Source organism: Schistocerca piceifrons, chromosome X, assembly GCF_021461385.2.
Source record: "Schistocerca piceifrons isolate TAMUIC-IGC-003096 chromosome X, iqSchPice1.1, whole genome shotgun sequence".
Taxonomy (NCBI): Eukaryota; Metazoa; Arthropoda; class Insecta; order Orthoptera; family Acrididae; genus Schistocerca; species Schistocerca piceifrons.
Window position 1 is genome coordinate 422,290,197 of NC_060149.1, and position 27,365 is coordinate 422,317,561.

At 43.0% G+C, this 27,365-nt stretch overlaps 1 protein-coding gene and 1 pseudogene across 2 annotated transcripts in view; both read right to left on the bottom strand.

The window, feature by feature from the left end:
• LOC124721613 (elongation of very long chain fatty acids protein AAEL008004-like) overlaps positions 1–27,365 on the bottom strand; it is a 653,067-nt gene that overhangs the window by 431,158 nt on the left and 194,544 nt on the right. The gene's annotated exons all lie outside the window — the stretch shown is intronic.
• On the bottom strand, positions 15,975–16,092 carry LOC124723301 (annotated as a pseudogene).

Sequence of the window (27,365 nt, forward strand, 5' to 3'; positions counted from 1 at the left end):
TAAACGCACGACATAACATAGCTCTCAACAGCATCACTGTCCGTGTGGTGAGCAGGCGTTACCCTGAGGTTGCGTAACGAGACACGACTATCGATGCGGAATAACAGGGGGTTATTTCTGTGGCCATGCAACTCGTCTCAGTCGTCCGTCTCTAACTACGGCGTCGCCGTAGTCTTACCGCTCTGAGGTAGGATTTGGAGACCAGCCCAGCAGTTGCCTAAACGAACGTGAAACCTCGTGAAAATCACACTCACGCTTCCCGATGTACCAACACAGGGCCGTTAACCCGCTGCACGGATTCGATCCGGGTACGGCTCTCCGACCCGTCACCCAAGCTAGCACGCTGTGCGATGTACAATACGCGCAGCTCTTGAACGTAATACACACAAAAAAATAATTTAAAAAGTCGCATAAACTCTTCCTCGAAGCTGCTGTTGACTTACCTTGTTATGATACATGTGCGGTCTACCAAAAAGTTTGTGGTAAGGTCTTATGGGACCATGCTGCTGTGGTCATCAGTCCTTAAGCTTACGCACTACTTAACCTAAATTATCCTAAGAACAAACACACACACCCATGCCCGAGGGAGGACTCGAACCTCTGACGGGAGATTCTTGATCGAATATCAGATTTGTCGTGTCCAGATGATATTCCTAAACAGTTACCGTGTCACTGATATTAAGCTAGAGCGTATAACGCATTCAAAATTAATGCGAACAGTTTTATCGTTCTGACACAGTAGTGGCAAAGGAGGCTTCCGGAGTTGGAGCAGCAAGTCAGTGTGCTACCGCTTATGTTGGCCACCTTGTGGTAACGTTAGAGGATCGACTCCCGCGAGTACCTCTCCTCCCGCACTTGCGTGTCTGAGGCCAAGATTTGAACCCAACAGTCCCGCCTTAAGCCAGGTTTTCTTTTTTGAGTCGTCATTCTTCTGAATAGTTTGATGCGGCTCGCCACAGATTTCTCTCCTGCTCTAACCTCTTCATCTCAGAGTAGCACTTGACCCTACGTGCTCAGCTATTTCTTGGGTGTATTCCAATCTCCGCCTTCCTCTACAGTTTTTACCCTCCACATCTGCCTCTAGTGCCACAGAGGTTATTACCTGATGCCTTAACTAGCAGCAGGAATTTCGGACCGAGAGAACAGGACAGGGTGTTTTGCTATGGCAGGGACACAAAACTTAAATTTGTATTTTTCCAGAAAATAAAATTACAGGCGCATTAACTATTCAGTTCATAGGTGCTGTCTGAGAAAAGTGTTCAAATAAAATGTTCTTACGTTAACTTAAGTGGTAATACACGGCTCAGTATTAATGTATCGCGTGGGAGGAAAGAAAAGGGAACTCCTGGGTATGCTGAATGCTAAACATATGATGGACGGTGAAGAAGAAGATTATTTGCTCTAGACTTATACGAAGCGCAGTAAAACAGTCAGCAGTATTGTTTTGACACTGCGTCAAATAACAGTTTATGTTCCTCGTCACTGAAACGCATTTGTAGCTTCATAGCACACTTTGTAGCCATTTTTCACACGAACTTTACATGATTTGCTGCAGTGATTCACCAGAATGCAACTTATAAAGCAATAGACTCGTCCAGAACCATTTTGACTGTTACACCTTTCGTAAAGCGCTGGCGCATTAGCCATTGCGCTCTGTTGGAAAGCAGTTTCACCATTTTGTCACAGTAGAAAGGACGACGAGCTACGCCGAGAGTATTATGTATTACGCGGCGCAAAATTCCTTCTCCTAGGAAAACCCGGCTTTAAGTCAACTTGTAGCTTTCTTTAATTAATCGACCGGCTCATATTAAAATATATCCGCCCCATTATCCGATGGTCTTGTATCTAGTCAACACGTCATTGGGTCAAGAAGGCCGAGGAAAACAGATTATATAAATTTGCGTAGTAACTATCAGGCTTGTAAATTAATTATGCAGTTCGCCTATGGTCACTGTCAAAGGACTTGTAATTTAGTCTTCAGAATGAATCCGTGATTATAAACATTAAATATCAAGTCATTAAGTATTCTTCCCGTGTAACGGACTGGACTACACAGCCTCGTGTGTTATACATAGCGGAGATGTCTCAGGTTTGCGCCGGTTTCAACTTTACATCGCCAACAGCGTGCATGCTTCTATCAAATAGTTACGTTGGTTCACATGCGAGTCAGCGGTCGTCTCGTGGCAAGTCACATGCCGACCAACGTCGCACATTTCTTCTGAAAACAGACTTCCGTAGCTACACTATTTGTATTTCATTTCTTTATCTTTCGTTCTTTGCTACCATTTTTGTGATTGTAGCCCCATTCTCAATCAGTTAATCTTGCAATCAGCTATCAGTTAAGCAGTCAGGCTTGAATCTGACACCATCGCAGGTGAACAGTGATTTTAATCTGAAGGCTTGGCTGATTTCTTTAGAATGGGCTTGCGAGTCCAAAACTACTGCAACACAAAACTGAAACACTACGAAATAGTGACCAGGCCAGAAATATACTATGTCGAAAAAACTATTATACTGACTACGAAGGGAGAACTCGAAGAATTAAAAAAAACTGTAAGAAGAATACTGAGGAAAATACTAGGGTTCAAAAGCAGCAGTGAATTAGAATACAGATTAAGATTTATTGTACAAGTATACTTGCAAGCTGAAACGGCAACAAATGTAAAGAGATAAAGGAGATTAAAATTTTATGGACCCATATGTAGGATGATTAATGACAGAATAGCTAAACAGACCTTTAGGCTGCCCGTTGTGGCCGAGCGGTTCTAGGCGCTTCAGTTCGGAACAGCGCTGCTGCTACGGTCGCAGGTTCGAATCCTGCCTCGGGCATGGATGCGTGTGATGTCCTTAGGCTAGTTAGGTTTAAGTAGTTCTAAGCCTAGTGGCCTGATGACCCCAGACGTTAAGTCCCATAGTGCTTAGAACCATTTGAACCATTTTTTAAAACAGACCTTTATCTCAGTACGCAATTACAAATCCAGAAGTGCTTGGCTGCGAGATTTAAGAAGAGAAATCGAAAATATGGGATTCGATTTGGACATAATAAGAAACAGAATACTTTTTAAAGAAGCAAGGGGAAAGGCAGGTTTTCAGGACAGAAAAAGATCAAGAATTTGAAGAGAACGGACACAAGAAGAGAAGGCAAAACATTCTAGAAGAATGAAATATATGTAGGCCCAAAGGAAACTGCAGTTGAAAACAAAGAAGCAGAAATAATGTTTATTTAACGTATCCTCCAAAGTGGTATTTCGAAATAAAAAGATAAATAAAATAAAACAGTGTATCTGTGGAATATCCTTTTCGTAGGCTACGTACTCGCCAGTAGAATTATCCTTCAAATGTGACGTAGAAAGTTCCATGAAACTCTTCGCGGATAGTAGTGTTGTTTGCAGAGAAGTCGTAACGCTAAAAAAACTGTACCGAAATGCAGGAAGACCTGCCGAGGATCAGTGCTTGGTTCAGGGATTGGTAGTGGCCCTTGATATAAACAAATATAGCGTATTGCGCATATATAGGCAGAAAGACCCTTTATTGTATGACTACATGGTTGCAGAACAATGACTGGAAGCGGTCACGTCCATTAAATATCTAAGAGCACGCCTTCGGAGCATTTTAAACTGTACACACGGGGAGCAAGAAGCTTACAAAACCCTCGTTCGACCAAAACTTGAATATTGCTCGTCATCCTGGGATCCGTGCCAGATAGGATGGATAGAGGAATTAGAGAAATCCAAATAAGAGCAGCGCGTTTCTTCACAGGTTCATTTAGTAATCCCGAAAGCTTCACGTAGATGCTCAGCCAACTCCAGTGGCAGTCCCTACAAGAGAGGCTTTCTGCGTTGCGGCGTGGATTACTGTTAAAATACCAGATGCGTAAGTTTCCAGAAGATTCAACTAATATACTTCCTCCAACCTTGCGAAAAGACGACGAACGTCAAATGAGAGAGATTTGAGCCCACCCGGAGGCTCGCCAGCAAAGTACCCTCCGTCACACATCATAAGGAGGCTTTGGCTTGCGGAATATGGGTCTTAGAAAATCATGAACAGTACTTACTACTTTTGATGGAAGTATGCAAGTCATCCGACGATGAATGTGTAAATTCGAAACCAGTAACGCTGCTTCTCTAGTACAGTAAACCAAAACCAGATTGTGACTGGTTGCTATTATACTCTATTAATATCGTGTAGTGATGTGTTCCGGCCTAAAGACAAGCGCCGGCACGATGGCCAGGAACGTTAGAGCAGAGAGGCTGTGAGACGACGTCAGCCAACAGTACGCTACCGGCCCCTTTCTAGGACGACACCGAGACAGGAGCGGCATGTAGGTGACGAGAATATAAGCGCGGCGCCGCTTGGCCGCGGCCCGAGTCGAAGTCTAGCCGATCTACGAACGCCACAGCAGTGACTTGGGACTGTATTACTGGACTTGTATTGGAGTTGTATGTACTGAAGAGATTGCTTATGTTTCATGTCGCCTTTTGCTTGAGACGTCTCATTCTACATTTCTCAAGGTTAAGTGTTGTCAATTAGCTTACTGTAATAAAGACCTATTAATACGATTTACTTGAAGTGTTGAGTAGCGATACGAGGAAGCAGATTTCCTATGCACCCTGTATTAGATGAGTGGACAGAACACAACATGATGTCACTGACGAATTAAGCTATTCTTGCATTCATTAATTCACATTTAACTCTTGTCAGTCTAAGATGGAATATATTTAATTTTTAGCTGAGTACACGCTGCAGTAAAAATTTGTGGTAATGCATCGTAATTATTATCATCATCATCAGCTACGGTAGCAGCAACATCATCATTAGCAGCAGCAATTTATCATCCACTGCTGTATTAAGGTCTCTCCCATACTTTTCCGTACATTACCACCTTCAACTTTCCGCATCCAGTTTTGTCGTGCTTGTTTCTTTGTGTCATCGAGCTATCTTCCAATAGTTCGTCATCTAGGTCTTTTCTTACCATCTCCATTTCAGTTTCACTATCGCGTCCTCAACTCCTGTCACATCATTAGTTTTTCTGTCCTTTCTTGTTGTGGTTAACATGCGCCTTCCCGTTACTCGTTGGGCAACCTTCAATTTTTGAACTGTTTGCACATTTAACATCCACGATTCACTTTCGTATATTAGCACTGGCAGTATGCATTGGTAGTAACGTCCCGTTGAAGGCACATTGGAGTATTTACTTCTGAATGCAGCATTCAGTTTCACTTATTGTTTTCTGTCGTCTCAAGTATACAAATTTGTCAACTGTTTCTGTAATTCCACCATTAATTGCTACTACTCCTGCGGGCGTGTAGACTACGTCTTGAGTTCCTCCTTTCAATACTGAGGTTGCTCTGGATTCGAAGGAAACACATGGCCAATGGGGCGTCCAGTCCATACAAGATTTAAATTACATAACCTCTGGAATGTCCACGTGGCTGTGGTCGAAGTGCTATGTATTTACCAGTAGGAGTGTAAGTTCCCCAGGATTTTGGGCGAACCTCTGGAATGTACGGAGAGGAGACGGATAGAGGCCATCACGATGCGAATTCCGGACAGGCACGCAATTTTAACTTGTCACAAATCTTCTCATCCTCCTACTCAGTATTTATGTAGGTCAGACATGCAGGAAATTTAGGCTGAGGTGTTTTGAACAGCTCAAAGGCCTAAAAAGGAGCAATTATTCACATTCCTTGTTTTCTGACCCACCACCATTTCCCAACAAAACAGAAACAGATTTATAAATTCTTCTACGTCTATATTTGTATTCCGTAAGCTACAGGGCGGTGTACGCTACATAAGGAACAAGAATGTCCGCACAGAATTACACTACGAAACTGCTCCAATTTTTCCAATTCCAGACAACCGTATCTCATTATCATTTGCGCAAGTGATGTGTGGGTAAGTGTTCTAGGCATTTAAGTTCAAGATATATTTGTCTTGTGTTTTCCCTTCAGAATGGCCTATCCTTACGGTATCATACACTTTTTCCATTATTTTTGTTTCCTACATTGATTATTGAGGATAGACGGTAATCATTCTGTTCAGATAATGTGGAAATATGGCAAGGGACGTTTGTGACGGCTTTGGGTAGACAACACGAGAACGGCGAAGTTCTTCGAATGTTCGTGTACTGACGCCGCTAGCATCGGCCCAAAGAGGACATGCGAGGGTAAAACGGAGAAGACGACGGACATAGAGGTTTTAGTGTGGGAAGTTTGTCGTTCTGTAAAGTCAAAATAAGTACGTGGCATATGTGAGAAAATTACAAGACTAGGTAAGGGACATGTTTCTTCAGAGGATACCGTTAATTATACACTGTTGCTAATGGAGTTACACAGCCGGCGACTTGTGTGTGTATTCTCGTTGACAAAATTACATCAGTTACTGTTCCATGAGGCACCGCATTGTGGAAACTGGAGCACGGAACAATGTAACCGAAAGGAAGGAGTGTTAGAGGCCTCCTCCCCGTCTACGAGGTTGTCATTACAGACGGACGGTAGAGACGAGTTGCATGGTGAGAGAAATAACTCTCTTATTATTTCACAACGATTGTCGTGTCCTGTTATGCTATCTCAGGACATCGCCTACTCACCACATAGACAGTAACGCTGTTGGGAGCTACGTTATGCTACGGGTTTATCCTTATGGGCGTCCTGGGACCTGTGACTATAGAACGCATCATGAAAATGTTTGATTGCTTCAGTATTGTCGCTGAACACTTGCGCCCTTTCATACCTCATATCTCTCTCGACAAACGGGGCGTTTTCCAGCAGGATAATTCTCCATCCCACACGAATAAAAGGGAACCACATCGGACTGATAATAATGATGAGGATTCTATTTGACGTCTTGTCAAAGCCTTTGTGATGTGGTAACAATTTTATCGCATTTGTGTTGCGAAAAGAAGTGAAAATTCAGACCTAATGAACCACTTCATTGTAATCTTCGTGAACTTCGTTAATTGTGTGAACACAGCTGGTTCTACGTTTTCCAGTCACTTGTCAAGTACTCCCAGAATCTATGACACAATGAACGGCAGCTGTTCTGCGATGTCTTGTTACGTGGATTGTCGCAGTATTCTGGATAACTGTTTGGTTTTCACGCAGGTTTATCAATGGTTACAATACAAAAATGGAGAGATTTAACCCTTTCAGACCCGATTTTTTTTTCTGGAGGAAGGAAAATTTTTTTAAATACTGCAATGGACTTGGATGATTTTTTAATAATTTTAGAAGCAACATTTATAAAAAGATATGTTACCATTTTCGAAAAAAATTTGTACACATTTGTGTACACTGGGTCTCAATCAACACTGAAATCGTAGCAGACAAAACTAATTTATTTAAACATTACACATAAATTTGAAATCATTTACACACAAAATACATGCAAAATTCACCATAGTTTTAATTAAAAATGTAATGAGCCAGGAATTATGTTCATTATGTGGTTCTAATTGACATGAAATGAACAGAAACAATTTTTTTCCTTTGATAAACAAAGATGTACATTACATTTTTCACATTGTATTTATGAACATCCCTTGCATCCCGGAAATTTGCACCTGGTAGGCAGTGCACCACTTTCATGAAGAGGCAAGTGTTGTGTTCCATCAAACTGAATCTCTTCAGGAGGCCTCGTCATCTTTGAACAGGTGTATCTGGAGGTGTGGCAGATGGTCGGCCTCGTTTTCTATTCGAGGTATCCTGTTACGGATGGCAGTATATATAGGCCGAACTTTATAAAACTTGTCTTTATTGTCTGCTGGTATAGCCATGTTGTTAACAAGGTGTAAATTTGTTCTCAGTTGGAAGAATCTATTTCTGGGCATACTGTCCAAGAATAATTGCATTTTCAATGTTGTGTCCCAATACATTCGGACTCTAGTAAATTTTAGAGTTCCCATAATTATATGAAGCCCAAACAAGATTTGGAGTTCCGCATGGATGGCAGTATATATAGGCCGAACTTTATAAAACTTGTCTTTATTGTCTGCTGGTATAGCCATGTTGTTAACAAGGTGTAAATTTGTTCTCAGTTGGAAGAATCTATTTCTGGGCATACTGTCCAAGAATAATTGCATTTTCAATGTTGTGTCCCAATACATTCGGACTCTAGTAAATTTTAGAGTTCCCATAATTATATGAAGCCCAAACAAGATTTGGAGTTTCGCTAGTGTAGTTTGTTTGAAATTGCTAATTGTTCCACTCTGCAAGTCATATAGGTTTGTCATATCAGCCATGGTACTGAACAGATCACTGGTAAAGTACTTGCTGAAATAAGTTGAACGAGAAATTATTTCCTGTTCTTCAATACATTGTTCCCATTCGTAATATGAATCCAGTATAGAGAGAGGATGATGACGCCACTTGATGTCTTTTTTTTCTGACAAAATGTATTTTACATCACTGAGCTCATTGTTGGTAAGTGGACCACTGTCTTGAATATCACTATCGTTGTTATCATTGTAACTGCACACACCACTTTCATTATTTGCAGTTGACTCATCATTGGCTTCTCCCCTGTTTATTTTGTCAGCCCCTACTCTGACTTCCTTCTCTCTTGAAGTACAGTAGGATTCTACATCAGGAAATGATTCTTCATCCGATGATAAATCGATATCTGACATCTCTCCATTCAGTAGCATTTCTAAAATGGCATCTGCATCTCGCTCAATGTTGAAATACTGTTTCTTCGACATGATCAATAGAACTGAAATATTCACAAATAATAATATCAGTAGTGGTAGTCCCCTAAAATAATAGTTTGCAGTAGACCTAACGACATTGTCATCAACTGGAGCTTCAATGCTATGTCCATTTTCCTAATTGTTGCTCATAACAATACCTAGTAATACAATATATGTCATATGTTTTGAATAAATCCCAGTCAAAACTGACAATTGTCAGGATAAAAAGAAACTGTTCCAACAAGCACTTCATATGAAGGAAACACAAGATACTCAAAGTTATGTAAAACATTGTTCTTGAGACCTCATGGCTACAACTGTGCACACAGAAAAACATCACTTCTTTTTGTTGACTAAAACAAATGATTTTGAAATATTGATTGTTGTAATAAATAAATCGAACATTCTACGATGTTCATGCAAAACAACAATACTGGTACTCAACCATACTGTGGGTTATAGCTTCCCAAAGACTACCAGGTACTTTCAAGGTCACAAACTGCTCTGCACTGCTACATTAATCTGTTGATATGTTTATAGCGCTGCACAACAGATGGCAGCACTTGTGCATGGTGAAAAGAGTGAACATTCACAAATGTGTACATCAGCTCCAAATTGAGAAAAAATATTTCTATTGCAGTTTAGACGTCGTGAAAATTAATATACACAATTGTAACCACAGGGTCTGAAAGGGTTAATGATAGACGTTTGTGAACTTGGGAAATAAACATTTTAGTTCAGACAGGGACTTCGAGACGAGTTCAAGTAACGGTGTAACAATGCACTCCCTGTCTTGCTATTCAGATTTCGGTTTTTCCTGGTCTCCAGAGATAACTTGAAGGATATTCCTCAAGCTAATTTGTGTTTATTTACTTACAGTCTCTTTGTCGCCCGAGAGTTACAAAGTACGGCATCTTCCTCCGTACACAAATGTGAGGAAATTCAATGTCAGATATGGCAATCTTACCAGAGCCACAAAAGAGGGAATATCAGCATCTGATAGGGTACTCCTACCAGACAGTAAACGAATTCATTAACACATGCTGCACGTTACGTCCCTCGGTGAAGTTGAGATGTGTGTAAGCCTCAGAAGAGCCGTCGCATCTGATGGAAGCCGGATGTGCCGAGTAACAGCCAGATGTCGTGCAGCACGCCCCGCGTTGGTAAGCGGTAGCACACTCACACGCTGCTCCAACTCCGGAAGCCTCATTTGCCACTATTACGCCAGAACGATAAAACTGTTCATAATAATTTTGAATGCGTTATACCCTCAGGCTTAATATCAGTGACAAAGTCATTGCTTAGCAATATCATCTGCGCACGATAAATCTGGAATTGGATCAAGAATCAATTCTTGTGGAATTCGCTCCTCTGTAGATATACGAGGGCATAGTAAAAAATGTGATGGAGTTAATATCAGCGTACTTTTTTAAAGAAATGTTGGTAGTCCGCGCATGTAGCATAACAAGTTAAGTCAAGAGTAGCTTCGAGGAGCAGTTTATACGGCCTTTGAAATTATTGTGTTGAGTGTATTTCGTTCAAGAGCTGCTCGTATTGTATAAGGAACAGCGTGCTAGCTTGCGTGACGGGTGGGTGAGCCGTATCCAGGTCGAATCCGTGCAGCGGATTAACGGTCCTGTGTTGGTACATCGGGAAGCCTGAGTGTGGTTTTTAGGAGGTTTCCACGTTCGCTTGGAGAAATAGAAGTTAAGTAAATCTTCTGTTTACTACAAGGAAGAGCCAAAGAAATTGGTACACCTGCCTAATACCGCGTGGAGCACTTGCGAGCACGCAAAAGTACCGCAACACGATTTGGCGTGGACTCGACTAATGTCTGAAGTAGTGCTGGAGGGAACTGACACCATGAATCCTGCAGGGCTCTCCATAAATCCGTAAGAGCACGATGGGGTGGAGATCTCTTCTGAACAGCACGTTGCAAGGCATTCCATATATGCTCAATAATGTTCATGTCTGGGGAGTTTGGTGGCCAGCGGAAGTGTTTATGCTAAGGAGAGTGTTTGTGGAGCCACTCTGTAGCAATTCTGGACGTGTGGAGTGTTGCATTGTCCTGCTGGAATTGTCCAAGTCCGTCGGAATGCACAGTGGACATGAATGGATGCAGGTGATCAGACAGGATGCTTACGTACGTGTCACATGTCAGAGTCGCATCTAGACTATCATGGGTTCCATATCACTCCAACTGTACACACTCCACACCATTACAGAGCCTCCACCAGCCTGAACATTTCCCTGCTGACATGCCGGGTTCATGGCATGGATTCATGAGGTTGTGTCCATACCCATACACGTCCATTCGCTCGATACAATTTGAAACAAGACTCGTCCGACCAGGCAACATGTTTACAGTCATCAGCAGTCCAAAATCGGTGCTGACGGTTCCAGGCGAGGCGTAAAGCTTTGTGGCGTGCAGTCATCAAGGGTACACGAGTGGGCGTTGGGCTCCGAAAGCCCATATCGACGATGTTTCGTTGAATGGTTTTCAGGCTAGCACTTGTTGATGGCCCAGCACTGAAATCTGCAGCAATTTGCGGAAGGGTTGGACTTCTGTCACGATGAATGATTCTCTTCAGTCGTCGTTTATGCCGTTCTTGCAGGATCATTTCCGGCCGCAGCGATGTCGGTGATTTGATGTTTTACCAGATTCCTCAGATTCACGGCACACTCGTGAAATCGTCGTCCGGGAAAATTCCCACTTCATCGCTGCCTCCGAGATGATGTGTCCCATAGCTCGTGCGCCGACTATAACACCACGTTCAAACTTACTTAAATCTTGATAACCTACCACTGTAGCAGCAGTAACTCATCTAACAACTGCGCCAGACACTTGTCTTGTATAGGCGTTGCCGACCGCAGCGCCGTATGCTGCCTGTTTACACATCTCTGTATTTGAATACGCATGCCTATAGCAGTTTCCTTGGCTCTTCAGTGCATATCAACTTGTTCGCAAATCATTTCTGCTCCTATCCAGCTTTCCTACGACGACAGTTGCAGCACCACTCTGTAGCCCACCTTTCCTTACCATTGTGTACGAAGTCGTACACAACTATCAGTAAACCTATCTTTACTTCCGCGTGTATCTGTTAACGGACAACTAACACTGTTGGAATAGCGGAAAAACAAACCCGAGACAGAACTGTGCAGTCTTGCATGCAGGCTTCGAAGAGTAAAGCGGGCATTGTTGTTTTCATCCACAGGAAGTACCGTAAGTGAGTGGAACAAGTTAATTACCAAACGAGACACACGGCGCATATCGTCGACATTTGCACTGTTGAACACTGCCGGCCGAGGTGGCCGAGCGGTTCTAGGCACTACAGTCTGGAACCGTGCGACCGCTAGAGTCTCAGGTTCGAATCCTGCCTCGGGCATGGATGTGTGTGATGTCCTTAGGTTAGTGAGGCTTAAGTAGTTCTAAGTTCTAGGGGACTGATGATCGCAGAAGTTAAGTCCCATAGTGCTCAGAGCCATTTGAACGATTTTTTTTGTTGAACACTCAAAATGTTCAAATGTGTGTGAAATGTTATGGGACTTAACTGCTAAGGTCATCAATCCCTAAGCTTACACACTACTTAACCTAAATTATTCTAAGGACAAACACACACATCCATGCCCGAGGGAGGACTCGAACCTCCGCCGGGACCAGCCGCACAGTCCACGACTGCAACGCCTTAGACCGCTCGGCTAATCCCGCGCGGCTGTTGAACACTATTTTCAGTTCAGTACAGATAGAAGACTGTTGGGGAAGAAATCAAACGTAATGCAACAACTTTGTTACGAACCGCCAGAGACCGTGGGTCTCTTACACTAAAATACTCAGAAGGAATCCCTGAACAACCGTTGAAAGCTTGCCGGTGGGATTCTGGTTACCGTTGTTAATTTATTCCGTTAATTTGCTGCTAGTCTGTTCCTTGCATGGCCGGCCGTTGTGGCCGAGCGGTTCTAGGCACTTCAGTCCGGAACCGCGCTGCTGCTACGGCCGCAGGTTCGAATCCTGCCTCGGGCATGGATGTGTGTGATGTCCTTAGGTTAGTTAGGTTTAAGTAGTGCTAGGTCTAGGGGACTGATGACCTCAGATGTTAAGTCCCATAGTGCTTAGAGCTATTTGAACTTTTTTTTTGTTCGTTGTTTGTATCTTTACCTCTACTCTGGCAACAGAAACACCTGTAAGTAGGGTAGAATGCCTCCGTGTTCAAAGGACAGGAGATCTGTAGGTAAATTTTTTATTTGCTATCAGGGAAGTGCTAACAGATAAGACAGTTTATATACTTAATTCATTCACATCATCCAGTTTTACCAGCACTGCATTGGTCACAGTGCTTTTCCAATAAAGCAAACCAAAACAAAATTCTAGCTGGTTGTTGCTTTACTCTACAAACATTCTGTATCGCTCATCGGCGACGGGCCTCCATGAATGTCTTTATTGTATCAAGTGGCATTATTTGCGCAAATAGTGACGGGAGCCACAAACCGAATGGTGAACATTTCAGCTACTGCCGTAAGCGCGCTTCGGTAGCACTCTCTCGCCGTCCTCTGACTACAGCCGCGCGACGGGGGATGGAGATGTGCGGCGGGCACGGAACGCTGCCCTGTAGTAGCTGCCTAGCTGGCAGTCAATGCGGGAGAGAAGCGGCGCGCAGCCCGTTGTCCGCGACTGCGCATGCGCCGCAGAATGAGCCGTGGCCACGCGCTCGGAGGCGCTCCGTGCTACTCAGTGCCGCGACGCGGACCGCCGCGGAAGCTGTGGCCAGCGCTGCGTCTGCCGCCTCCTCTCTGTGTCCCGGCACCGAGCCAGGGTTCACGACTCGAGAGGGGCAGGGGTGACAAGTCCCCGTCTCTCCAATACAAATGACTGTCACACGCACTTTTAATTTGCCACAGACAAATACGATTTTTGTTGCTGTTGTTCAAAATATTTGATCCGGTGATCATCCACAACTGAGGAACACATTTATATAATAAAAATTCTCTTCAGTGGCTAGTAATTTTCTTGCTCTATTCCACGACCGGTTTCTAAGCTTAAAGCTACATCTTCAGGTGCCACCAAATAATTATGGAAACATAAATGAGTGGTGGTCGAGTCAGTTAGTCATTGAGGATCACACCCACGGCACGTGTCGTGCTGCTTCTATGGCACCTGAAGACGAAGTTTTAAGCTTCGAAACCTGTCATGGAATAAAGTAAGAAAATTACTAGCCACTGAAGCGGATTTTTATTCTATAAAAATTGTTGTTGTTATTGTGGTCTTCAGTCCGAAGAGTGGTTAGATGCGGCTCTCCATGCTAATCTGTCCTGTCCTACACAACATTATTCATCTCTGTATAATTACTGAAACCCACATCCGTCTGAATTGCTTTAATGTATTCATCTCTTGGCCTCCTCCTACAATTTTTGTTCTCCCCCCCCTTTTCCCTCCATTACCAAATTAACAAAACCTTGGTGCTTCAAGATGTGTCCTACTAACCGAAGTTTCTTAGTTTATGCCGTAAATTACTTTCTTCCCCAGTTCGGATCAGTGTCTCTTCATTACTTACTCGATGTATCCATATCCTTTTCCTTCACTTTGCCACGAGTCTGTACTAGGTCGGCATCTTATTTCAATTTTATACAGGAAATGTATTCGCAGTTACGAATATGAACCACCATCGACTGTACATTGGAATGACGACAATGAATATTTGTGCCGGACCAGGACTCGAATCCAGATTTCCTGCTTTAGCTTGCACTTTAATTCTTAATAACACAAGCACTGCTATTACGCATTTCAGTTTTGGCATTGTTAGTGGGAGGTGGTGGTCCGATGCCACCACTTCCCTCCGGGACAGAATTCGTGTACCCATCTGTCTGCAGTTCAAGTGTGAGAATATACTCTAAATGTTTGCGTAAAGTGTACTTCAGGTGGCACGCGCGTACCGGCCAGGTACACACCTACGTGAATGTGAGAAACCGTCTAAAAACCACAGCTAGGTTGGCCGGAACACCGGACCAGTCGTTAACGCGTCGGGTGGATTCGATCGAGGACTGGTGTGCCTCCCTATGTATCGGAAGCGGACGTTTTAACACATTCACCTATCCGAGGGAATACTGGATGTAAGCTCCAGAATTATTCCATAGCGCCACACTTCAAGCCATTCTATTCTCCTCTTCTCTGAACTGTTTATGAGCCACGTTTCAATTCCATACAAGGCTACACTCCAGAGAAATACCTTCAGAAAAGACTTACTGACACGTAAATCTATATTTGATGTCAACAAATTTCTGTTCTTCAGAAACTCTTTTCTCGCTATTGCCAGTCTACATTTTATATCCTCTCTACTTCAGCCATCATTAGTTATTTTTATGCCCAAATACTACCTTTATCGTCTCGTTCCCTAATCCAGTTCCCTCAGCTGCTCGTTGTTTAATTTACACTACATTCCACTACCCTTGTTTTACTTTTGTTGCCGACCGTAGTGGCCGAGCGGTTCTAGGCGCTACAGTCTGGAACCGCGCGACCGCTACGGTAGCAGGTTCGAATCCTGCCTCGGGCATGGATGTGTGTGATGTCCTTAGATTAGTTAGGTTTAAGTAGTTCTAAGTTCTAGGGGACTGATGACCTCAGGTGCTAAGTCCCATAGTGCTCAGAGCCATTTTTATTTTTGTTGATGTTCCTCCTATAACCTCTCTTCAAGACATGTGAATGATACGTCCAGAAGTAAAGTCTAGATGTGTTTTAAACAGAACATAACACAGTTCAACTGCTCTTCGAAGCACCTTGCAGTCTCGGACAGAAATAAATGTCATCAGAAAACCTCAGACCTTGCATTTCTTCTCCCCGATCTTTAGTTTCGTTTCCAGATTTCTCCTTGATGTCCTCTACTGGGTGCTCAATGCACAGATTTCATATCATTGGGGATAGGCTAAAACTCTGTCTCACTGCCCCCTCCCTAAATGTCTAAGTCTCTGTGTCTCTGCTACGCCTTTCTTCAATATATCTTCAAAATTAAGTTGTAGGGTTAGTATTACATCGCGTGTTTTAACTATAACTGTTCGTAATACTTCATTGTGTTAATTTGTTTATAATAATAAAAAAACACCCCGTCTTCATGCCACGAGTGGCCTACCGGGACCATCCGACCGCCGTGTCATCCTCCGAGGAGGGTGCGGATAGGAGGGGCGTTGGGTCAGCACACTGCTCTCCCGGTCGTTATGATGGTATTCTTGACCGAAGCCGCTACTATTCGGTCGAGTAGCTCCTCAATTGGCATCACGGGGCTGAGTGCACCCCGAAAAATGGCAACAGCACATGGCGGCCTGGATGGTCACCCATCCAAGTGCCGGCCACGTCCGACAGCGCTTAACATCGGTGATCTCACGGGAACCGGTGTATCCACTGCGGCAATGCCGTTGCCACATGTTTATAATAATATATTTTATAATTATAATAATACTTAATTATAATAGAAAAATATTTTGTTTTAAAATGTAATCATTATGAACTTCTAAACTTCCTGGCGGGTTAAAACTGTGTGCACCGGGACTCGAGTGTGGGACTCCTGCCTTCCGCATACAAGTGCTCTGCCGAAGATAGGAGATGAGACACTGCTGGAAGTGAAGCTACAGGAGGGGGGGAAGGGGGGTCGCAAGTCGTACTTGTACTTGGGTAGCTCACTCGGTAGAGCACTTGCCCATGGAAAGCGAAGGTCCCAGGTTCGAGTCACGGTCCGGAATACGTTTTTGGTCTGCCAGGAAGTCTCAAATCAGCGCATACTGCACAGTGACAATTTAGTGTTAAAATAATAAATTTTGAATGTTAGCCGGTAAAGCGGACTGAAGACTCTACCAGGGTGGCAATACCATTGTGTTTACGTACGCGAAACAGGAGGTGGAGGTAAAACAGCGTACACTCCAGTACTCTCACAAGTACACCGCTGCCACACGCTACACACCGATTCGTAAAAGTCCTACATAACACAACAGTTAGGCCTCGACCGCCACTATTGTTTGACGCTATTTGCACAGATAGCTGTGACAATATTTATTCACCGTGTAACATGTATGAAATTGTAGTATCCTGACACTCTAATATAGGATGCCTAGGAAGCTGTGTTCTCATATCGCTAGACAACAATTCAGGCAAATAATATTAATGGAGTTTATTACATTAAGTTAAATTGACAATACTTAACGTTGCGTATTCACAGAAGTGTGTTGCAAGCAAATGGCGACATGCAAATAATCAATGTCCTCTGGTATACGCAATATCAATGCAAGCAAACAAAACAGTTCGTAAGTCAATGCTATGGCGTTTGTATGACGGCTTGTATTCCACTGCCTCCGCGGGTAAGCGGTGCGGCGTTTCTATTCTCCTCGTACAAATGCCGCTCCAGTCGTGGTGTCGGGTTCGTCAGCGTACTATCGTCTGACGTCGTCTCTCAGCCCTCTCTGATCTTCCGTTCTTGATCTTCGTGCCGGCGCTTGTCGTTACGCCGGAACAGAAATCATGTTTCGTCTGAATGAAACACTGCCAGCTTTAATTATAATGCTTAATTTATTCGTGAAAAGTTAATGACGTACGCCGTTTTTGGAATTCTGCTGTCTTATTCGCACGTAATTACTCGTTCATTATGGTATCTTTTAGAACTTAATCCCATAGGCACAACTATTTTTATGAGTTTTCTCGCTGGTCTAATAAAACAATATTTATCAATATCGCCAGTGATATACTCACTGAGTGCCCTTTCTTCGTCTTCATCATCATCATCATCATCTTCTTCTTCTTCTTCTTCGCCGAGCGGGATTAGCCGAGCGGTCTGAGGCGCTGCAGTCATGGGCTGTGCGGCTGGTCCCGGTGGAGGTTCGAGTCCTCCCTCGGGCTTGGGTGTGTGTGTTTGTCCTTTGGATAATTGAGGTTAAATAGTATGCAAGCTTAGGGACTGATGACCTTAGCAGTTAAGTCCCATAAGATTTCACACACATTTGAATATTTTCTTCTTCTTCTTCTTCTTTGGGGTAGATACTTGAATCTAATTTCAGTCATCGTTGTGTTCTTCTCGCAGTAATTTGCACATCATCGACTTACTCAACTTCAACATTTTGTTTGCACGTTTCGTTACCGTTGCCGTCATCACTGTCACTCTTTCTCCTTCTCGTCGTTAATAACGCTAATAACGATAACAGAAAACCTGCATGGTAGCCTGAGGAGCCATTTTACACGATCACTTTCCATGATTACCTTGCGATGTAACAATGCACACTACTGTGAACTGAAAGTGGCTGTACCCAGTCACGTGATCAAGTTAATTCGCACGGTTCTCTTCATCGATTAATACAATAAAATTTACAGCTAGGCCAAACTTAAGCACGAGGTAGTACACGTATCATAATACACGAACTATTCAGCAGAAATGAATGAAAGAAGTGCGGGCGTATTTTGCAGACGCCTCCCATTCGTGCACAGAAAGCTGGACGGCACGTGGCGTGACTGTAGTGCCAAATGGGGCTGACCCTGCATCACGACGCAGTTGAAGGTTGAATCGACGAAAAAAATGTGTGTGTGTGTGTGTGTGTGTGTGTGTGTGTGTGTGTGTGTGTGTGTCAGTTACGGTGCACTGTGGCTGTGTTCTTCATTGCAACATGCTCCGGAGACAAAGTTTGGATGACTTTACATGGGGAAGAATCATCAGAAAACTGGAAGAAAGACGAAGTGTGACGAGTCTAGCCCAGGAATTTGGTATTTCTCACACCATTGTCCCACGTGCATGAACAGCGTTCCGAACCAAAGGAGCCGGCCGTTATGGCCTAGCTGTTCTAGGCGCTTCAGTCTGGAACCACTCGACCTCTACGGTCGCAGGTTCGAATCCTGCCTCGGACATAGATGTGTGTGATGTCCTTACGTTATTTAGGTTTAAGTAATTCTAAGTTCTAGGGGACTGATGACCTCAGATGTTAAGTCCCATAGTGCTCAGAGCCATTTGAACCATTTTTGAACCAACGGCACTGCTGCCCGAAGGAGAGGACGTGCTCGACCGCGGTCAACTACAGCAGCAGATGACCGCCACATTGTGCACAGGAGTGAAGAGATCCACGTCAAATAGCGAGTGCAATTGCAACCACATTCAACTGGACTGCAAGGCACGCCATCTCACACTTCACCAGTGGCACAGCGACAACATGGGGATGGTCTAATTTCCCGACAACCAGTACGTAACACCCGCACATCGGCGACACCGTTTGCTGCGGTACTAAGAGCGGAGGTGCTGGACCACTGAGGACCGGAATCACTTGCTCTTCTCGGATGAGAGCAGGTTTAGTCTGAGTGTGACTCCGAACCTATCCTTATGTGACGAGAGGTGGGAACACGTAATGCACGCAGGGGCATTTCCGAACATAATCATTTAGGTGATCCAGGTGTTAAGATGTGGAGGGGTATGTCGTATAGGCGTCCTGGCCATCAAATCTTTGAACACTCACTAGTCAATGTTATTGTAACACTGTACCCCTTCCTCATGTGTTTCTTTTGTGGGATGCATTCGGCCCTGACTTCATTTTTATGGATGACAATGCGCATCGAACAGCGCCGGCGGAGGAGCTCTCGGAATGAGAGGATAAACGACGAATGGACTGGCCTGTCCGTTCTCCCAACTTAAATCCCATCGAACTCGAATGGAATGCATTGGGGAGACGTGGCTAAATGTCTGTGAGCACTATGGGACTTGACATCTGAAGTCATCAGTCCCCTAGAACTTAGAACTACTTAAACCTAACTAACCTAAGGACATCACACACATCCATGCCCGAAGCAGGATTCGAACCTGCGACCGTAGCGGTCGCGCGGTTCCAGACTGTAGCGCCTAGAACCGCTCGGCCAATACGACCGGCTGAGGAGACGTGTTGCAGTAGTTCACATGCGACAATGACCATTCAGCAGTCGTTAACCGCGTTGGTGGAGAAACTGAACGATCTCCTACAAGAACTCGTTACCAACCGTACGGCCAGCGAGGGAGCACGTTGCAGTGGATGCACTGCCGTCCATGGTGATCACAGAGCCTATCAACAATCATGTTCCTTTTTATAATGTCCACGGGACTATTAAACACACCTGTGACTTCAGTGTAATTATTATAATTTCTGTTCTGCACTATACTGTAGCAGTTCGTTCTATGTGTGGTCCACTTTTCGTCGAGCTTTGTTACTTGACAGTTACTGTCAGCCTTAAGTGCTGCACATTATTGTATCTAAAATATTTTCACGTCATAGTAATTATTACTTGTTTACATCAGTACTTAGAACGTCTCTTTCGGCATAACTTCTAAGAAATTGCAGTTCATAAAAATACAGGACTTGAAATGCTTTCGTCCTAAAATGTGGTTCAAATGGCTCTGAGCACTACGGGACTCAACTGCTGTGGTCATTAGTCCCCTAGAACTTAGAACTACTTAAACCTAACTAACCTAAGGACATCACACACACCCATGCCCGAGGCAGGATTCGAACCTGCGACCGTAGCAGCAGCGCGGCTCCGGACTGGAGCACCTAGAACCGCACGGCCACCGCGGCCGGCCCTAAAATGTGATAAGTACATGTGTCACGCAACTGATTTCACAACTATAATAGCAGTAAAAATATAAAACCGTAGCACGCGCTCACAATTATCAGTATTTCACTTAGCATTACAATTGTGAACACAGGTCTGTACGCTGCGGCTAGGCGAGCGTGTAAACCGTTGGTTACCGACCAATGGTCAGCAAGAGCTAAAATATGGTTAGCGAAACGTTTAAAATTTCAAGCTTTTACACGTTTGAAATTATTAATCGCTTGATACGCGGGCGGTGCAGCGCCGCACACTCGGTGAGTAGTGGTGAGCGCGGGTGGAACCTGAGGAAGGCAAGTGATCGACGTCATAGCATGGCATGAGCCAGTGTGCACAATAACTTGCCGATTTAATTGTTGCTGTCAGAAGCGGAGAAAATCGGCGCTAGTTGAAAGATATTGATTTATCTTCGTGCGCTGCAAACGTTAGCTGGCAGAAGTGGCCTAGCGGTTCTAGGCGCTTCAGTCTGGAACCGCGCGACCGCTACGGTCGCAGGTTCGAATCCTGCCTCGGGCATGGATGTGTGTGATGTCCTTAGGTTAGTTAGGTTTAGGTAGTTCTAAGTTCTAGGGGACTGATGATCTCCGATGTTAATTCCCATAGTGCTCAGAGCAATTTTTTTTTTTTTGTGTAAACGTTAGGTTACCCCTAGACGCGAAGAATTATTCTACGCATCGTTAAGTATGATAATGCCAACACTGTGAGAAGCTACCGTCCCCTCACCGCTCTTCTCCCCTCGGCACTTCGCCTCTTTCACATAGAATTTCGTTGGCTGTCGAAGGGTAACAAGCTCGGCAGATGATACGAACTCAGACGAGAGGTTGAGTTGTTTCAAGCTGAGCAAAAATAAAAGACTTACTAGAGCCGTATCCTGATCCCGCATTGCAGATGAATTTGGTTTATTTTTTCAGTATTTGCACACACTTGAATAAGTTGAAAGTGCAGTTGCCAGGTTCCGGGAACAGAGGAATCTTTGTGCTTTTACTTTGTGCTTTACTGCAAACTTCAATTATGGATACGTAAAATTGGTCGGTCTAAGGCGCTGTAGTCATGGACTGTGTCGCTGTTCCGGCGGAGGTTCGAGTCCTCCTCGGGCATGGGTGTGTGTGTTTGTCCTTAGGATAATTTAGGTTAAGTAGTGTGTAAGCTTAGGGACTAATGACCTTAGCAGTTAAGTCCCATAAGATTTCGCACACATTTGAACATTTTAAAATTGGCGTAAACAATTATTCTACATTCGCGACGTTAGAAGCACTGGCTGATGACAAAGCGTTTGACACAGTTATGAAAAAAGTACAACATCAAGAGTCATTTGCAAATGTCTACTGGTGAATTCAGTCAGTACTTCCCAGAATATAACATAAGCTGAAGTTCACCAAACACTGTTTCGAATCCCTTTTAGCACTGATGCTGGAGAAGTTGCAGAAGAAATGCAGGAAGAGCTCACTGAATTCCGACATGATAGAAACTGTAAGGACGCATTTGAATCAGGTTCTCTTGAACGGTTTTGATGTAACAATACTATTTAATACAGTAAAATTCGAGAAATTTCACTAGCTTACCCTTTTCTCCACAACTTATTTATGATTTGCTGGTAGTTAGAAGCACGTCCAGGAATCGATCGAAAGGAAGTGATGACATGCGTGTAGCTTCGAGCGGTAATATTAGCTCCAGGATTACCGAACTTGTACAGAAGATGCGAGCTCAAAAATCACATGGATGGAAACAGAATTTGATTTTCTTCTAAAAATGTTGTGTTTTCTATTATAATAGTACTGTTAACGAATGTTACTCTTAAGTTTAACGAAAATGTTAAACATTTTGATTGAAGGTTATTTTTAGATTGACACACTTTATTCTTCTTGAACTTTGTGGTACCTGCTAACAACACATAAATCATAGTGGTCCTTGATCAAAAAAAAAAGGTTGAGAACCACTGGGTTGGGAACGCAATTTCTTTGACTCGTTTCCGTCTTCCTTCTTGAAGACACTCTTTCCGCTATTTTATTTTTCGTGGTGGAGAATCTTTCCCTTGATGTTTATCCTCAGTCACATTCCTGTGGTTTGGCGGCGCTCCCTGTGGGCTTAGCTGTTGTCAGCAGGTTGCGTCAGCCAGTGAAGGAGCCCTTTTCCTTCGCTGGAATATTCCCTGCAGGCTGTCAGATCGAAACTCACCCATATGGGGAGAAGCTCACGCAGACAATTGAAAAATATCCTCTGTTTAACAGAACTTGTAATATCTTGAACCCCTCGCAATTTTCGAGACTTAGTTGCCATGCTGTTTTATTCTCTGAAAGTTAGCTGAGAAATTTAGAATTTTGTGTACATATAACTGTAAACGATTTTACTATTTTCTGTGTGGCGGGAGCTGGGAGGGCAAGGTGAGAGGCGGTCATGACCCCTCAGCCCCCGTGGAACCGCGCCTATCTCAGCCCATCTCAGCTACTGTCTTCTAATATGTCGAAGTCGTAGCTTTCCTAATCACTCTACAATTGCGGGCATTTCTTAAAATGAAGATATCTCTGTAGCTGTGGGCATTTCTTAAAATAAGAAAATGTAGCTCTCACACAGTTAATTTCAAAATAACTGTAACACTGGTGACAGATTAATACAGAATCGACTCAGATGCAGACAACATAATGTGATATTTCGGAAGTACATTTCTTTAGATGGTACTCTGAAGTATCAGAGATGTCAATTGTTTATGTGAGAGCGATGGTATGAACAAAATCCGTGACACGGAGATAAAAAATTTTCATCAATTGTAAAGTACATCGTATCGACAGATTCAAACCAAGAAATACATGGCATACCATAAGCCATAGGGAACACTAACACAAATGAATACATATGTTAGTGCGAGCTAAAAAGTAAACATGGAGCCGCAGACGAGCCGTCTGTGAGATAACTGTGAATGCGTGGTCACTAGCTACCATCGATTGTCAAAAGAAGAGGGAATCGTGTTTCTTCCGGGAGAATAGACGTTAGACACCTGTTGCTACTGAAACATTACACAAGGAAATAGTGTGTAATTAAATCACTTCTTGTTTATTTAATTACACAAAGTAACAAATATTTTGTCATTAGAGGTTGATAGCTATCTGGATCTTAATAAAGGTACTCAGGGCATCGACCATGAAACACTCAGCTTTATTGGTACGTATCAGCTTTACAGGAAAGTTAAGAATTTTAAAGAACGAACATACAAAGTTTAATCAAGGAATAAGAAGAAAACAAATTCTGCAAGCATTCAGATATCGAAATGAAGAAACATTGGAGCTCGACTAACGAATGTTTTATGTCCTGTGATATTGACAAGCATCATTCCAAATATTTGTGTTTCGACGTTTTACAGCGCTAAAGGGCAATTGCGTAAATATGGAGTTTTATGTAAGTCCCATTCTCCAGTATTGTGCTCTATTCGGCAATGCATGAAGCACCTGCTTTTTTTTGTTTTTTGTTTTCATTCGTAAGAAGAGGCTCCGTCAATGCTCTTGTAATCATTTGTTGAAAGAAAGTACATTTTCCGAGAGTCAATACGAGAGAAAACGAAATATACCAGTTACTATATCTGACTCGCGCAAACGTGGTTATGAAATGAATATGGAATAGATTATTGTACACCGTCTACAAGGTACCACTAAAGTCAGTCTTTATGTCCAAACTCTGGATGACTTCCGGCTAACAAATAAAGACGTAATAGAAGCATATAAATTCTAGGAAGTGCAGCACGTAATATTTTCGCTAAGTTAAAGCAACCAAATCAAATTATCTCAGATCAATTTTTATCACAATCGTTTCTTAAGATGCTTATTCTAGCTATCTGTTTTACAATTAACAGTTCCCTTTGGACTCTCGATTTACAAAGCACAAAACTTAAGAAACTTCGCAACTTCAAACCTATGAAGTGGCTACTGGAAAATTCTGTACGAATCAGAGGAGTTTTGAAGTAAATGCACGAAGCGGCACGATTCTAAATAATCCAATTGGTCCATTCGATTGAAGCACGTCGTTCGACAAGCCTATCGCACTTTCGCTAGAAGACTCTACGAGAACTTGTGCCGTACGAGTATGCCCCGACGAACTTCGGTCAGCTATCCGCGATTGCCTCAGATTACCTTCGAGCGGCGACTAATTGAAAGAGGCTCCGTATCTTGGCCTGCCCGCTACTCTGTGACCTGACTCCTCTTGACCTTTTCCTGTGGGAATACACTAAGAGCGTTGGGCACGAAAGAAAGCTACAAACAACACATATATTCTTTTAAGAGTTTTTGAATTCCATTCTGCCTTTTTTTTCTTTTTTTAAACCTGGTTTCCACCCTGATTATCTTGATGAAATATGTATCTCCTGTCTCTGAAACCCTCTTCAGTTTGGAAATATCATTAATTAATTATTTCATGTGTGTGTGTGGGAAGGGGGGGGGGGTGCGACAAGGAGAAGAAGGCTGGATCTCTTAAGTCAATCCCCAATCATCAAAATATACATCAAAAACAGATTAAGAACCTTTTTGATATCCATCTTCACTTCAATACCCTCTGCAACGCTGTATGCTAAAATGCAAAAATAGCTTGCAGGAACATACGCGAAACTGAGCGCTACTTAGATTACCAGATCACACAATTATTGTAAATTATATGCATCTTATAGCAGTAATTCGGATTTCCTCTAAATAACAGAATCACTCTTAGATAGCAGTGATTCGGATTTCCGCTAAAGTAGCAGGATCACTCTTGGATGTTATTCAACGTCTTCGTAATCGATAGTGCTACATACACTGTCATCGGTCTTAATAGACTGTGTATGGGCATCGAGTAAATATTCTATGCCCTCACAATTAACTGGAATTTACCATGTATTTCTTCTCGTGTGCTGAGTCGAAACATCATTAAGAAAGGCTTCCATTAAGGAGTAAGAAAATAAAAGAAGAATAAAAGCGAAGTGCTTCATTAGATCCGTTTCATATATGTTGCAATTCACACCATTAGCTCTACCTTCAGTATATTTTTAGAGGGTGATAATACCAGTGAAAATTAATCGTCCACAAATATGGACTGAAAGAACAGAGAGAGATAGAGAGAGAGAGACAGAGACAAAGAAAGAGAGAGAGAGAGAGAGAGAGAGAGAGAGAGAGTTCTACTTGATGGGACTGCAAGAAAATCAAAAGTAGTCATCAGGGATCGAACATATGATCTTTACATGCACCATTAGAATTGCATCGTCGATGAAGAAAAGTGGAATCAGGTACAGTATTCCACGTCTCAAGATGCCAAGACCTTCAAAAATAGTGAGAAAGACGTAGCTGCAGTCCACCAGCAACCTGCAATACTGGACGATTCGACTACACGGTGCCCAAACATAAGTACCGCAGCCAACGACGGTAGACTAGCAACTCAGAGCGCGGTGAACACAACTGGAAGTGTTACATGCTAAATAATTTAGCAACAGAAGTCGTGCAGTTCAGTAGTCCCGACGAGTGAGCAACAGTTACGAGACAGGAAATTTGTTTTTGTTTTGTTTTTATTTAATTCAGTATGAACTACTGTAATTATAGTTAGCTAACAGAGTAATTGTGAGAAGATAATTAACGTGCTCTAGATAAATGATGATTAATTGTGTTGCTCAAGTTCTCACTTTGGTCATAACTTCTCCAGCGCACTTCCCTGTGATAATGAAGTCTCAACAAACATACCTCCGAGCTGACAGCTGCAACATTAAACGTGAAAAGCGACTGAGGGGAAGGCAATCTGGTAACCACAATTTCCACGTTCATAGTTCAGTCAGTCAGCTGACTAGAAGACAGCTCTATCCCAGTTGCAGTCGTCCAGCCTTTGTATCGTTAGTCAGCCACAACAATAAATCACAACTGTAAAGGAGTCGAGCGCATGAGTCCGTACAGTGCAACAGCTTGAGAATAAATATTTGTGTAGGAGAGTCCTCAGAAATGGCTCAACCCAATTATGGAAGACACAGTTAGTAAATACAAATGGCGGAGGACGGAACCACAGCATCCATTGTCGCGGCAGCGGAGGACCACATTGCATTCTTTAACGGAACCCAAGACAAACTGAAGATAGACTTAATCCAGTTCGTTATCCAGTTGAAGATAGAGCAGGCAGACATGTATGAATAGGAATATCGTAAACAGTACAGCAACCCGATTTACAGTGTCTGTGGTAAAGGGTACTTCGAGTAGCACTGTCATTTCCTCATTTCCTGTTTCATCCGCGAATGTTATAAGGGGAGAAAATTGTCTGTAAGCCTTCTCACCAACTATGCTTTCTCCAATTTTATTGTCACGATCATTTTGCGAGTTATATGCCTGAGGAAGTAAAATGTTGTTTGACTTGTCTCGGAACGTATACTTTAACATCAAAACTTGTGAGGTCTTAGCACAGAGGTAACGAACGAGAAGGACACGAATATGGTACGTCTTTTAAGATTTTGTGCAGTGTCCGACTTATTCCCTAAAATCTTAGGGCGACGTTTTTGATGTGCAACAAGGTTTGCTAGCTCACCCAGGGTTTTTGTAAATGATCAGCCAGCCACATTTTCCTGTGATTCTATCTTAGATTTCCTCTCGTCTTACTTGTGTTTTAATTGCCAAGTTTAGAACATCTGGCCATTTTTGACGCTATTTTGCACGATGTGAGCTAGTGTGATTGTGCGGCTAATCATGGGTGTGTCTGAGAGAGAAAGTGAGAGTGATTTTATCTTAAGACCGCGTTTATTTCTTCTATCGTACTATCCCATTATATATGATACGGCACAGAACTGCCAACACGCAATACACTTTAGACAATCATGTGCCAAGTATATCAGTAGAGAGGAAAACGTACATTATTAAATCTCTGAAATGTTTCGTGTTAAGTTTGTATTCCCGTCTTCCATCTGCACGATTGCGTATGTGTCAGCGCGTGTTCAGAGCACATGAAGATAAGATGTTACTCACTCTAAACTAGTTATGCATTGGAATAACAACTACAACAACAACAGGAAGTACTGACTTCAGTGTTATATTAATATCTAAAATGTTATTCTAAAGTTACGATGTGCAGACTAAGTCCATAATGGATAAAACAAACTTTTAGATT